The following is a 15,413-nucleotide window of genomic DNA, read 5'->3' as shown; positions in this document are numbered from 1 at the left end:
AGAGTCGTCTTCTTTCTCGGTTACTTGTGCTGCTTCTCGTTTCTCGTGTAACTTTATTATTTCCCTACGAATTTTCTTGTACATACTCTCTATACAATTCTGTGTCTTGTGTCTTCCCTCTGCTATATGGTCACTCCACCTGGTCAGGACTTTCATTTCTTCTTGATCTTTTCCTGGACAATCTTGTTCTCTTATTAAACAGTTAATTAAAAACTTTAAAAGCATAAGCTGGGTCTCGACTTTTCTTTGAATCATGGCGTCGCGAACACTTTCTGGATCCACTCCTGTACGGATAAAACGATATATTCTGTCTAGATGTTCTCTCATATCGGGCAGGGTGTCCAAATAGTCGGTCACCCGTCTTAAACGTAATGAATATATGACCATAGTACCATCGCCTGGAACTGGATCATAACGACATTCGGTAAGTGCTCGCTTGATATCTGTAAATGTATGAACTTTTGGCGTACGCTGTAACGCTAGTTCATGTAGCGTCATACGTCTGTGTTGAGGCGGGGTACCAGGAGGACTTCCCCCCGCGGCTCCTAAACTGGAATCGTCGGTGGGTACTGTACGTGTTGGTAGAGTGACTGATGTAGCTGGAACATGTACTGTATGCTGGGCCGGGGGTGCTGTAACAGATGTTGTAACGGGTGCGGTAACGTGAACTGTACCCACGGCCCTGGTGGCTGGAGGAACAGGAATTACATTATTTATGGGAGCAGGCGGAACAGGATTTGCATATTCTGGGACTGTATCGTCCAAATAGGACGAGAGAAAAATATCAGCTGCGGTCGGTTTGTGACGTAGCTTAATCGGAACTAATGGTGGCGGGAAATTACATGGTGCTTCTGGGGTTGCCTTTGGCAAGCCCTCGGCAAGAAGAGGATACATGCCCTTAACAAGGGCATTTCTCTGTCTGTCTGACTGTTCTGCTTTAACTCGTTCACCTACTTCGATTAATTCCCTTTCTTGGACTTTTTCTGAACATTTCCTACTTAATTCTGTTTTTCTGATTTCTTTTTCGGTTCTTCTATGAGATTCTTTGCGCCATAACTCGATGGCATCTTTCTGGGACTGTCGGGCTTTCTTTTTCCATAATGTCTCTTCTACTCGCATGATGCACTCGGCATCCCATGTACCTGATATGGGCCATCTATATTTCTCTTCTAGATCCTTGGTATAGTCGACCCATAAATCTAAATACAATATGGCACTTAAGCCATGCTTATGATACATAAAATGTCCTGGACTGTCCCTAGGCGGGACAGGAACTGCTTCCTCGAGCAACCCTTTTCGGGTTTTTAACTGACGTAACTTAGAGAATAGAGGCATTCTGTACTTGATTCTGAACACAATACAATACACGATAAACACAATAATGACTAGAAAAACAAATCACTCATACCACGACATGACACATTAAATAACATTTAGAATAACAGTTCGGACAGAAATATTACCTGGTATACTGAAAACAAAGACTTGAATTTCTCGAGAACGAAACTTACTAGAATTACTAGATGCACTGCTAAAACAGTACGAAACATACCGGTCCCCTAAAGAGACACGTCAGGACCCGTATCCACCTAGGTGGACACTTCGGACTGGATCTGCGTACCCAAACCCACGGACCAGAGACAAATTAATTGACCCTGTCTAGATACTACCCCAGCAACGGTACTCACCGGGCAGCAAGAACGGAAGGCCTCGGACTGGACTGGACTGCTACGACGTCAGACTACGAACTTCGGACACTTCGGACTTCAGTTACAGGTGGGCCTCTGGATACCTCGGACCTTGGACTCTCGGCTTGGGCTCTGGTCGGGACTCGCCGCGTTCCTCACCGCCTCGTCTGGATGCTGGACCGCAACCTCCGTCTCCTCCGTGGGCCTGAGGGATACTTGAAGCAGAAATATCTGCACGTGCACGGTATAGTTCCGTCACGGCTGCAGAGGGTCAGGGGGCCTGCGTGGCTTCGCCGGCGCGTGGGGAAAGGGCAAGTCCCTATTCGGGCGCCATTATGTGGTAAATAAATAATTAATTACCGGTACTATTTTTGAATACATTGAATAAAACAGATACCTCGAATCCTGTCTCTTATTTATTGAGCTATCTTGAGTCTTACAGGCTTTAATCAGGCATAAGGGAAGGGACAGGAACGGGATAGCCTGCACGGAAATAGAAAGGATGGCAGCTGCCAGAGAATGGGTAAGGGGATAAGGGGTAACTTTCAGTAACAGTACACAGTATATATACTAAAACAATTACATTACATTCAATACAGTAGGCGTAGCAGTAGGCGTAACTCGTAGCAGTCGCGAAAGATAAGAGTAAAATGGGTGTAACAAGAAGGCGTGTACAGGGCGTATACATAGACATGTGATGTAGACGTCATGGAAGTGTCATAAATGGGGCGGAAACATGGAGGGGGCTGCCTGAGAGCAGCTGGGACCTTTAACCTAGTGGTGCGCACAAACGGGCAATGACGTGTTACCAGGAAGAACTGGGGCTATGACTTCTACGCTGGAAGAGGAGACTAAAATCTGCAGTGTCAGAACGACTTGTACCTATATCATATCTGGTATCTTGTGTTTGGAATACATGTTGATAGAATCCAAAAGTTATCAGGGCAAAGGCTACTTGACACTAAGACTGGTGCATGCATAATTCTACATGTATTGCGTGTGCTAGGAATATTCTATGAATATTAATACAGTATTTCTCTTACATGGAGACAGAAAGGCTAGACCATAGCTGGAACTATTGATGCGATTCAGTAGCTTAGGAATGCAGAGAAGGAGGGCTGGACTGATAACTAGAAGCATAACATACTCTTGGCAGACTGGGAGGCAGAGCCAGGCCGGGCCGGGCACCGCGAGGCAGGAAGTAAGTGAAGGGTCAGGGATGCAGGTGGGGCTGCATCGCTCCTCGGAGCGGGTTCAGAAGACTGGAGCTTGAATCTGGTGTCCGGGCCCTTTTGAGGCCTAGAAACGGGGACAATGCGGTGAATTAACGTGCACACTGAAAATCGTGGTAACATGAGCCTAATACTTGTTGCTTTCACGAGAACTGGAGACTGGCATACTAGAGATGGACACAACTATGATTGCGTCTTTAATCGATCATAGGGGGATACATGCATATCGATCATGCACATATAGCATAAAATGGGGAACACGTAGGCACATATAACATGGCAAAATTTCCCGTATAATGCGTTAAGAAAGCCAGCGTGGAGTTTTGTATTTTGACTGGAGGGGATATCCGCGCTGCCTGTAGGATCGCGTCCCTATCACGGAAGTTGAACAGCCGGGCAATAATGGGTCGTGGAGCAGCTCCCGGTTTTGGTTGTCCTCCCGGGACACGGTGCGCTCTTTCTACGGAGAAGAATGCGGACAGACCCTTTGGTTTCAGCTCCTTTTTAATCAGCTCCTCCACATAGAGGTCCATTGCCCTCGACCCCTCAGACTCCGGCACTCCAAGTATGCGGACGTTATTACGTCTGGAGCGTCCTTCTTGATCATCCAGTCGCTCTCTCAGCGCTTTATTTTCAGCTGACATCCATTCCACCGCCGTCTGCAGCTCAAACACATCCTCCACCAACGATTTCGTCACAATCTCCATTGTATTGACCTTCTCCGACATTTTATGAAAGTCCGCTCTGATCAGCGTAATTTCAGTGGAGATCGAACCCACAGTTGCCTGTACCTGCGTTAATGCTTGCATCACATCATCCAGCGTCGCCCCTTTGCTTCCCGTTCCATCTCCGGATTTGCCGGCCGGTGCTTTTCCATCCTTCGGGGAGGATGTGGTCTTGTCCCACGCATATTTCTCGATGCGGGTCTGTGCGATGCCACTCTTGGGGCCTCTGCCAGCCATTTTTATGGGGCTCCTCGGCAAGCACCTTTCGCCACTAGAGCTGTCTTTTGGCGTGGTAGCACTACAGCATCTTTCTTTAATTTAATGTGATGATCATAGTTCTTCAAACAACCCAATTTCTCAGTAAAGACAGTTGGGAAATTCTTTTTCAAGTTATTTGAGAAGGGCTCATCACAATCTTGGTTTACATTGACAGAATTAGTGTTAACAAAGGGTAAGTCCTTTAAGATGATGGGAGGAGAGGAATTTGGATCTAACATCACACCCAAATCTTTTTGAACAAACCAACTCAAAATATTGTCCCCTTTTTGTGAAATATAGATTTTTGAGTCAGTGAGTCTCTCTTTGTAATTAATGTTTCCTTGGAAGTATCCTAAAATTTCTATGGGTTTCCTACCATATGCAAGTGGTTTTATATCTGGACGAAACATGTTAACTTTACCTTGTAAATATTTGAGATAAAATTCCTTTGCCACAATGGTGATTTTTGCACCTGAATCAAACAATACTTTAACAGGATGACCATTGACTAAAATTTCATCAACAGGACAATTCTTTGGTTGAGGACCGAAAACTACTTGAACTAAAACTTGACCACACTCAACATTCCCATCATAATCACTTGTGTCATCAAAATCATAATAAATCTCATTAACTTTGCCTTTGTATTCCTTTCCCTTGCAAACATTAGTAAGTGTCCCTTCCTTTTGCATTTGCCACAGGTAGCTTTCCATCAGGGCATTGTCTATCATTCGCAAAGTGTCCCATTTTGCCACATCTAAAACACTTCACTTGTGTAAAGTCGAATTTCTTATCTGATTTGGCACTGAGAGGTTTGTTATTAGTTATATCTCTCATACTACCTCTCTGGTTAGCATTTTCTTTAGTTGCATTTGGGGTCTTTACAAGATTGACAGTGCTATTAGTTTTACTTTCACCATTCTTTTTTATGACATCTACACACTTAATAGAATGTTCAATCCTTTTTGCTATGGTAATTACATCATCTAAGTCAGGTTCATCTTTTTGCCACAATTCCTCTCTAACACGCTCAATGCTACAACCTAGCATGAACTGATCTCTTATTCTTTCATCAGAAGAGGCAGCAAACTTACAAGATGATGCTAATTTTCTTAGCGCAGTTATATAATTTTCTATGCTTTCTTCTTCATGTTGTAATCTGCGGCCAAAATGATACCTTTCTAAGATAGTAGAAACTTTCGGAAGATAGTGTTTATCTAACATAGCAATACAAATTTCATATTCATTAAGATTCCTATCTTGTATCTCTGGTAGATGATCAAATACCTCCTGGCCCTCTGTCCCTAAACAGTGTAATAACAGAGCTGTTTTCCTTTCCGCACTTAAGTTGGCCCCACAAACTTTTGCATATCTTTCAAACACTTTACACCATTTTTTCCATTTAATGGGAGGATCCCCAGAAGTTTGTAAGAAAAATGGAGGAGCAGTGACGTTCTGCATTATGTATACTTGATCAATGTCACCCCAAATAAAAGAAAGTGAAACTTTTTCAGGATTAATAACAATAAATTGTTACAGAACTTTTTAAAACTTGGAAACAAAATTTGTGTTATGAATACAGTTAGAACATTTGAAAAGTAATCACAGTGTCTCTCTTTCCTTTTTTAAAATTTAAACACAGTCTCAGTGTCTCATTTCTTTTCTTAAAAAATGTATGAATTGTCCAGTTTAATACCTGTTGCTGCACGACTTCTCTGTAAAGAAAACTACTTGAAATGTTTAAAATTGAAAATAATGTAATCGTGGTGAATCTGTTGTTCTATAAATTAAATCTGTGTTATTTGTGATGAATCGGTAGTTTTCAATAAGAAAATGGCTGCCGCGTCGTGGTAAACGTCATGACGCTTCTTTCTAATGGTAACAGCTGAAATGTCCGACGTTGTCTTGGAGCGCGAGAGAACGAGCGTTGTGCTCGAGTGGTAAGCCTTTGAGAAATGCTGCCGATGTAATGGTTGAAGCTGCGCTGGAGCGCGAGAGAACGAGCGTTGTGCTCGAGCGGTAAGCTTTTTAAAAATGCTGCAAATGCAATGAGGTGTTGCCTGAAGTTAGTCAAAGTAAATAAACAAGTTGTTGATGTGCCGCAATATACAAAGACATGGGCTGTCACAGCGATGAAGTACACAAACACACGGCTTGGAACAGCGATGCGATGTGACCTGAAATTGCCAGAAACGAAATACCTAGGCAGAATAGGAGCTCTGAAGGCTGTCGCGTTAATTGAAAGTAGCAACACCAGAGAGAGCACAAAGTAAACAAGTTGTAATTGGTAGATTGTGCTGGCAATTGGCAGATTGAAAGTACTAAAAGGCTAATGAGCGTTGCGTGTGCTAGATGAAATCATCAAACAGCGCTGTGTATAATGCAGAGTGCAAGTGAGAAAGTAGAGTTTAGTTAAAATTCAAGAAATAACGCTGGGGTTTTTCCTGGAAGTAGGTTTAAAGGAAATAAGAGTTACTCAATCCATGAAAGGTCATAGAAAGTTGCAATTTTCGTCCCCGGATCGGCGCCACTTCCTGCCAGGCTATGTCGGGAGGACACTCCCCGGCCTCTCTTCACCTCGCAGGCCGCTACGGGATTCCGCCAGAACTTGTCTTCCCGACTTCGGATTTTCTTCTAGGTTGCCGCCGTCTGTTCCGCCCGGTCCTGGGTTTCGGGTCACTCCTCCAGAGCTCTGGATTTTGTCGGATAGCTGATCGGATTGTAGGAGAGGCCGCCTCAATCACGGAGCCTGTCCCTTATGCTGCCGCCATCATCGGCTGCTAGCCACGCCCCTCAGTCAATTGGTGTTTTAAATTTGAATCTATTTTTCTAATTTGGTTTTTAATGGTATATTATTATGCATTATATCTCATTACTGTTCTGATAATACATAGCTACTTTACACATTGCCCGCCATAGGTTAAGCCTGTTTGCTCTGTGCCATGTCTAATTGGGTTAAGCACAGGTTGATTTAGTTGCTCTTATTGTTCACCCTGATAAGGGTTGTGATTATTCCTTAAGGTGAGTAGCTGCCCACCTCAAATAATATTCCAATTCCCTACAATGGTGATGTTTGATTGTTGATAAATATTTAGCAAAGTGACTTTTAGAAAGTTTTTTTTGTCTCCTGCCTGTAGATTCTTTGGACTAATGTACATTAGCCTGTCAGCAACTGCCCTTGCCAGTGCTTGACCATAATGAGGTATGACAATGCTCACAGAGCAAAACAGTGGATTCATCTTTATGACATGATGGATTGGGTGTGGGGCCCACTGTCCCTATCTGCTCAGGAAAGGCAGCTGGGGAGGTTCCAGGAACTGCATTAGTTTGAAAGGTGCAGAGGTTAGACCTCCCCATTCATAGTTAAGTTTAAGGAGAAAACTGGAGGGGGTTGGGACTCTATGATCCCAGGACAAATGGTAATCAGTCTGGCTACGTTTGGTATTTTATATATAACTCAGCAGGAGGGGACTGTTTATTTCGCCAAACACTCTCCTGATTGGCACACAAGCTCCATTCAAGGGCAGTAGGCCTGTGCCATCTTGAATTCCCAATAGAATAGTGCATTTTGGACCAGTTTTTAGTAAAGCGAATAGGATATTCCGCAAAAATGGAAAGGGTTGCCCATGGTAACCTTTTCTTCATTGCTTGGGGCATGTCTAGGAGTCACCCCCACCCACTGGCTATTCAACTGTACAAAAGTGTACACTAGCCTCTCAGAACACATTCTAGACCTGTGAAAGAATAGAAGACAAAGTGCACCTGCTCCTGGAGACCTGTTAGGAGACCTGTCTGTCTCTTTGTAGTTGCTGCGAAATTGTGCCTCCTAGACCAAAAATTGTGTTTAATTCATTGATGGAGAGTTAAAAAAATTCTCCCTATCTTTGTTTAGCCAATGAACGATCCTCACTTAGAATTGCTTTTCCCATATCTTACTTTTGATATGAAACCCAACTGGTTTAGTCAAATAATAACTCACGCGTCAGGTTATTAACTTAGATTAGATGTTTATCTTTTTTGTTTCTTAGATTTCATCTCATATTTTTAAACTTGACTATAACAGTAACATACATATTACACATAACTCAATGATGACCGGTTGTAAATACAAAAGTGAATGAAATAATGATTGAAACATAGTGACCATACTGACAAATTAGAAGTACAAAAGTAAATGAAATATTGGTTAAAACATAAATTGACAATACATTTAAGAGTTTTTTATGCAGTGATTCGTGATTTACTACATTGCATGCATCCAACACAGTAATTGCATATTATGTGCGTTATATCCTATATTTATACATTAGTGTCCAACTCCAGTTTTATATTGGAACCTGTTACCCTTATGTCCTCATACACTTTGTGGTAATGTGTGGTCCTGTGGAGGTCAGAGCATGAATATGTAGACTCCTGTCTAGGCTACCTTAATTGCGCTTTATTATATGGGGCCTTTTGTGCTCCAATTAATAGTTCATGGTGGCTCTTGGCCTCAGGTTGAAATGTGCCAATGCGTTTTGACCTTCTTGCTTGACCTTCCAATCTAGGTGTGGATTGTATAGAAGGTCTTCTTCAGGGCAGTATGTGTTCTTATGGGACTTCTCATGGCTGTGCACTTTGCATATTTTGTTGGCGAGGTAAGGCGGTGTATTTTGATGGAGGACTTTGTGTCTAAAGCTGGCAGTTTTGTAGGTGGACCTTCCTTCAAAGGGGAGCTATTTAAGGGTTTTGAGGGCTGGGGAGATGTGGTCGCAGCGTTTGCAGTCAGTGATGAGCCTTGCTGCTAGGTTGAGCACAGATTTGAGCAGAGCAAGGTGGACCTTGGGGATTGCGGTGAGGATGGTGTTGCCATAGTCAATACGATTTTCCCTTTCTGTGATTTCTGTCTTTGCCTGTAGTTGTTACAGTTTAAAAATTGTAGTTGTAACGTGCCTGTGATTGGATATTTTATCACCTGTTTTGTGTTTTAAACTTGTGTTTTTTCCTGCCCATGATTGCTTCCATTAAACGTGTTGAATTGTGGGATTGGCAGTCCAAACTCTGTAGTTTTTCCCTTTCATTGCTGATGACTTTCCGTTTTCCCTCCAAATTTCTCCTTTGCTCTGTGCTAAGACCTGTGTGTTAAAACAGTGCACCCCCAGCCACCACTTTGTGTTCACAAGCCAGTGAAACCATCCCCCTGCCTTTTACTCCCAGCAACAGGGATATTCTACATCAGAGGGTGCTTCTGTGAGCTGTTTAAACTGTGTTTACTAGGCACTGTGCACTTCGTTTTATGGCCAGTAGAGGGAGTAAAGTTTTATTCAAACATCCATCAGGAGTAGCAAGCTCTATATAAATACAAACCTCTTTCCCTGCACAATCCCGCCACCTACCCTTCTCTACCCAAATAACTGAATAACATCCATTACTCAAATTACTTCATATTTTACTATACTCATTTTCAACACTAATCCTTTCTGAGTTCCGGAGTGGTGTGCTACTCGCCAGAAAAGCGCTTCAACATCCATCAGGGGTAACAAGCGCAAAATGAATACAAACCTTTTTTTCCTCCTCTATCCTTCTGCTATCATTCCAAATCCAAATAACTGACTAACCTATCCACCACTTAAAATGTACTTGCATGATTCACTATACTAATTCAACTCTAATTCCCTATGGGTCCCGGAGTAGCGTGCTACCCGCCGAAAAAGCGCTTTGACGCCTTGTCAGGGGTAGTAAGCGCTATATAAATGCAATTACAATACAATACAATATTAAGGGACAAGGTGAGATTGGTTGTTGTCACTGGTACTTATTTCAAAGTTGGTACTGTTATCGTTCCAATATATTCTACATACCGTATTTTTTCTTTTGGAAACCAACGGGTTTCTTAATTTTAATTCATGGCCCTGCACGGAATGTATTCTTCCTTGGAGGGAAGTGTAGGCGTGATGCCTTTAGTTCCTGTGCCTGGGGTGACAGGGGAGGGAAAAGATTATAGGTATTTCGTTCTTATTATTGTCTATGTAATTTCCCTCCTCTCTTTCCATCAGTGAAAATACACGATATTCAAAACAGCCACAAGGTGGTGCTGTTCAACCACTCAAAATGTTTATCTCCTTGAGGACCGTTTTGGATGAGATGAAAAAGTTCTTTCTGATTTGGGATTTGGAGCGTAGTCTACGCAACTCATGGAATCGTGTGATGGGGCAACTTAATTATGATACTAACATGCTAAAGTTATCTGACTTTCAGAATCAACATAATAACGTAGAAGTGTCTAGAACGTTTGAAAGGTGTAATCCCTGATTTTCCCCTTGTTTTTAGCTGTTTCTTGTAGTCGGCTATTCTTCCCACCTAGGACAGTCTTATCTGAGCACCATTTTTATTTCGTCAATTACGATCGATGAAAGAGCTCCGATACCGATATGTTTTGTCTCACAAAGAATGGATTTGTTAATATGATTAAGAGACGATCCCACCAAAGGGATCAATCGGTGTTCTTCCGTATATTATTGGCCGCATATGCGGCTTTAGCACCCATTCTGCTACAAGGCGTCAGGGGTATGACAGAACCTCATGATAGAAGTTGGATTCCTTATACATGTCTACTCAGACAATGATAGCGCGGCAGTGAGCACAGCCTCGCTGTTTATTAGTGCACTATGTAACGTTAATAATGTTGTAAAGCACCTGAATACCAACCGGTATCTTGACGCGATTGTCAGACATGATGTCACTGGCCAAGGCAGAGAAAGTGAATTTAAAAAGAGGAGCAAAAAAGTCCGGTTTTTAGTTGTTTACTAAATTGTAGGAGATTTAGCTAAGCTCTAAGGTGGCCAATCGCTGAGTTCCACTATTTAGATGTAAAGAAGTATGTTGAGCTGGGTACCTCGGCCACATTGTTGAGCATCCAGGCATTTTTTTCTTCTGAATGTGATGCAAAGATTTCGAAACCATATGCCTATGATTGAAATAATACGTAAGATATAGGAAACAATCTGGCGATTAATATCTGATAAAACAATATGGCTGTAGTAAAATGACACTACACAGAGCGTTAGAAGTGATGACTTTATTAGTCATAAAACATCCGATGCATCCAGCTGGGTAGCAAAGTAATCACAACGTTCCAGAGCTGCCTCCAGCTGACAGCCAGGGTTAAACCAAGGTGGTGGAAAAGGGAGGGGGGAAACGGAAACCAGGAAAGGGAAAGGTTAAGGTTACAACACACCTTTTTCCCTAAGGGAAGAAGCAAAGGGGAAAAAAGGAAAGACGAATAAGGTAAGGCTGAAGTAATTGACATGAGTATTCAAAACAAGCCTATGCAGATAAATACAACACCTAGGGCAGGGCCCAAGGAAAAGCTTTGATGGCTAGGGGAAATTACCTCATGCTATACTGACGGTGCCATGCTGGGATGCTCTTTTTCCTATGACTCTCCCTGCGGTGCCCTAGCTCCCTTGCTCTGTCGCTAGAACCAACCCTATCCTCTCTAAGCCTGTGGTCCTCTGATGTGGCTGGAACCACCCTATCCTGACTCCACACCCTCCCGTCCTGCATAACAACCACATTGCTCTTGACTTCTCTTATCTTCCCAGGAGGGTAGAACCTGTCTTCACCTTTCCCCATTCTTTCAGGCTTCCTGATGTACACCATCTGACCACACTTGAGTTCCTTTTCTCTAACTCCCCACTTCTTGTCATACCACTCTTTATATTTGTCTTGCTTGTCTTCAATCTTCTTCTTCACTTCTCCAGAGTCTATTTCTAGACGACTTCCTCTCTCCATCCATTGTGGGGACAGCTTAGATCCAACTTTCCTCCCTCTCATAAGTTCGAAAGGTGAATGCCCAGTTGTAGAATTGGGGGTGGTATGGTAAGCCCACAACGTTTCCACAATAGCGTCTTCCATATTTTTTCCTGATCTTCCTGCCAACCTGATGCTCTCCTTAAGTAAACGATTTGCCCTTTCCACTTTGCCATTGGCCTTGGGACAGTACAACGGCGTGCGGACGTGGGAGATGGAACAATCTTTTAAGAATTCCGTCATTTCTTCTGAAACCAGCTGGACTCCGTTGTCCGTTATTATAGTAGCAGGAAACCCCTCTCTCGTGAACACCTCTTTCAAGAAACCTATCAAAGCTTTGGTGTTGATGTTAACCACGAATTTGTGAGAGATCCAGTTGGTAAAATAGTCTATCAGCACCAAAAGATACATCTCCTGTGAACCCCTTCCATGAATGGGTCCTGTGATATCGAATCCCAGTTTACTCCACGGAGCCTCAGGTACTTTAACTGGTATCAATGGTGCATGCTTGGTGATTTTTGACTTGTCGCTGATGCTGCATGCATAACAGTCCCGAACTTTTTCCTCCATCTCACGGTCCATCTCTGGGAACCAATAGTCAGCTCTTAATCTGTTCTTGCACAAACTCCTGCCCAGGTGGCCTTCATGGGCTAAGTTGATGACTTGTTGCCTCACTCCCTCAGGAGGCACTAGTTTCCCTGACTTCATGACAAAGTTCGCATCAATAGAGAGATCCTCTCTTACATTCCAAAACGGTTGGACTTCTCTTTCCAGCTCCTTGCACTTATTTGGCCATCCCTTGACAATGTACTCCTTAACCTTTTTCAAAGTCTCATCTTTTCTTAAGTGCTCTTCCCACTCTTCTTTCATCACCGCAGATACTTTTATCTCCAAGATGTCATCTTGCACCTCTTCCTTCGCTGTTTCATCGGAGACCGGAGCTCTAGAGAGGAAGTCCGCTACTCTGTTTAGTTGACCGGGAATGTAAACTGCTCGAAAATTATACCCCTGTAGGCCCAAGACCCACTTGGCTATGCGTGGGGTCATGTCCTCCATATTCTTCTTGCTGAATAGTGGGACCAATGGCTTGTGGTCCGTGTGTATTTCAAATGGTACCCCCCACACATAGAACTTGAAGTGTTTGATGGCCCAGAATACTGCCAGAGCCTCCTTCTCCACTGTGGAATAATTTGCTTCTGGGGAAGTCAGAGTTCTTGACGCAAAAGCAATCACCTTGAGCTGTTTTTCCACCCTCTGAGATAATGTTGCTCCTATTCCCTTGTTGCTTGCATCTGTGGTTATTACTATTTCTTTACCTTGATCAAATTTACCAATGAAAGGGGCCTGAATTATAGCATTCTTTATGTCTCTAAACGCCTCTTCCTGTCTTTCACCCCACTCAAACTTGCTGTCTTTCTTCACCAATTCTCTCATGGCATGTGTTCTGATAGCGAAATCTTTAATGAACTTAGCCATGTATTCTGCCAGTCCTAGAAATGACAACAATTCCTCCTTGTTGGAAGGCGTGGGTGCATCTCTGACCGCATTGACCAAATCACTTTTTGGTTTGATTCCTTCCTCAGAGATAGTATGCCCCAAGTAGTCCACGGAACTCACTCCTAACTTGCATTTGCTCAGCCTGGTAGTAAATCCAACATCTCTTAGCTTCCTTAAAACACCTTTCAAGTTTTCACTGTGTTCCTCCTCACTTGAGCCATAGATGAGAATGTCATCTTGGAAGCACATGGTCTTGCTGCATTCCCTGAGTATGTGCTGCATAACCCTTTGAAAGGCAGCTGCCGCCGACGCCAACCCAAATGGCATCCTTAAAAACTTGAAATTGCCGAACGGAGTAGTGAACGCTGTCAAAGACTGTGAATCTGGATGTAGCACTATCTGATAATAGGCTGAGGACAAATCCAACACACTAAAATACCTCGCCCCCTGTATGGTGGTTAACATCTCTCCAATTCTCGGGAGGGGGTATCGGTCCACGAGAATGTTTGCGTTCAAGTCTCTCAGATCCACACACAACCTAATGTTCTTTCCTCCGTCCTTGGTCGTGATCACAACTGGGGCCAACCATGAGGATGTCTCTATCTCTTGGATCACTCCTTGGCTAACCAGCTTGTCCAACTCGGCTTTCAAAGGTTCTTTCATGCGTAGAGGTATGGAACGTGTTTTGTGTATCACAGGCCTCGCCCCCTCCTTCAGTGTAATCCTGTGCATATAGTTCTTTAGCACCCCCAGCTTTTCATTAAATACTTCCTCAAACTCCTGGATAACCTCTTCCGCGACCCTAGAAGGTTCCACTAAGAGTACCTGCTCTTTGTTGTTGGGATCCAATTTGATACCCAGATCTTTCTGGTGTTTCCACCCCAACAGATTAGAGCCCCTCCTGGCTACATACACTGTCCCTACTGTGTGCCTATCCTTAAAAGTTATTCTCATTTTCGCCATTCCCTCTAGCGGTATGCGCTCCTTGTAATAACCTACTGGGTTTATGTCTGCTCTCTCCAAAACTATCCCCTGACCCGCAAACTTTTCCTCAAACTCCTTCTTGTCTATGAGAGTGTAGCGGGAACATGAATCAGCAAAAACTTCGAATATTTGACCATCCAAGGTAATTTCACATTTGGGATGTTCATCACATTCACTTTCCTCCTCCTCCCCCACCTGGAAAATATAAGACTTCTCCTTTGCCTCATCTATTTCAACACTTTCCACCATATGTATTTTCTGGTTTACATTTTTACACACCTTGGAAAAATGCCCTCTTTTGTTGCATTTCCTACACAGGGTATCCCTGGCAGGACACTTCCAGCTGTTAGCCAGGTGATTAGGGCTACCACATTTGTAACATAACCAACCCTGGGGGTTATTGCGCTGACCAACCTTCGTTTTCTCCCCTACCTTGCAAATGGTCTCCCCCTCTTGAGCCCCTCTACTCTCATTCTTCTCCCTCAATGCTCCATCATGTATTTTCATCTCCTTCATACACATGGCCGTATGCTCTAACCCTTTAGCTATACTCAAAGCCTCATCGAGGTCTGGATTTCTCGTTAAGAGCTCTTCCTGAATCCTTGAATCATTCGTGCACCTTACAATCTGGTCCCTTATCATAGAGTCCGTTACTGCACCAAAATCACATGTAGCAGCTAAACCCTTTAGAACCGCTACATAATTTGTGACTTTCTCATCTTTCTTCTGGACCCTTTTATAGAACTTGTGCCTCTCCAGCACCACATTGAGCTTCATTTTAAAATGTTCTTCCAATTTTATCAAGGTATAATCATAAACATTCACACCTTCTACCTCTTCTTGCTCATCATCTACTAGTCTTCCCGTTATGTCTTCAAACACCTTTCTTCCATGTATGCCCAAATTATGTAATAATATGTGCTGTTTCCTTACATTGTTATAATTAGCCCCCCCTATCGCTATAAGATAAGACTTGAAAATTCCAACCCATCTCTTCCAAGGTATTTCTGGCTCTCCTAGCTCGTTTAGAAAAGGTGGGGGCTGGCTCATACCTGCACCTGCCATGGCCATGCAGTGGGGAATGGAATTACTAGCTTTCACTCAAATTTAAAGAAGAATAAACTAATGTCACACCGAGTATTCAATAGAAACACCTTTTCACTAACATAACCTTGAAGAATGAAGATTGCGAGAGTTAAGTTCCCCAGTACTCCCTATAACACAGCCTTACACATAGA

At 43.2% G+C, this 15,413-nt stretch overlaps 1 protein-coding gene across 1 annotated transcript in view; it reads left to right on the top strand.

The window, feature by feature from the left end:
• The window catches only part of METTL25 (methyltransferase like 25), a 690,484-nt gene that overhangs the window by 85,216 nt on the left and 589,855 nt on the right, over nucleotides 1-15,413 (top strand). The gene's annotated exons all lie outside the window — the stretch shown is intronic.

Source organism: Lissotriton helveticus, chromosome 1_1, assembly GCF_964261635.1.
Source record: "Lissotriton helveticus chromosome 1_1, aLisHel1.1, whole genome shotgun sequence".
Classification (NCBI taxonomy): Eukaryota; Metazoa; Chordata; class Amphibia; order Caudata; family Salamandridae; genus Lissotriton; species Lissotriton helveticus.
The sequence above is the reverse complement of the archived record's forward strand: the minus strand, read 5'-3'. Positions and strand labels throughout refer to the sequence as shown.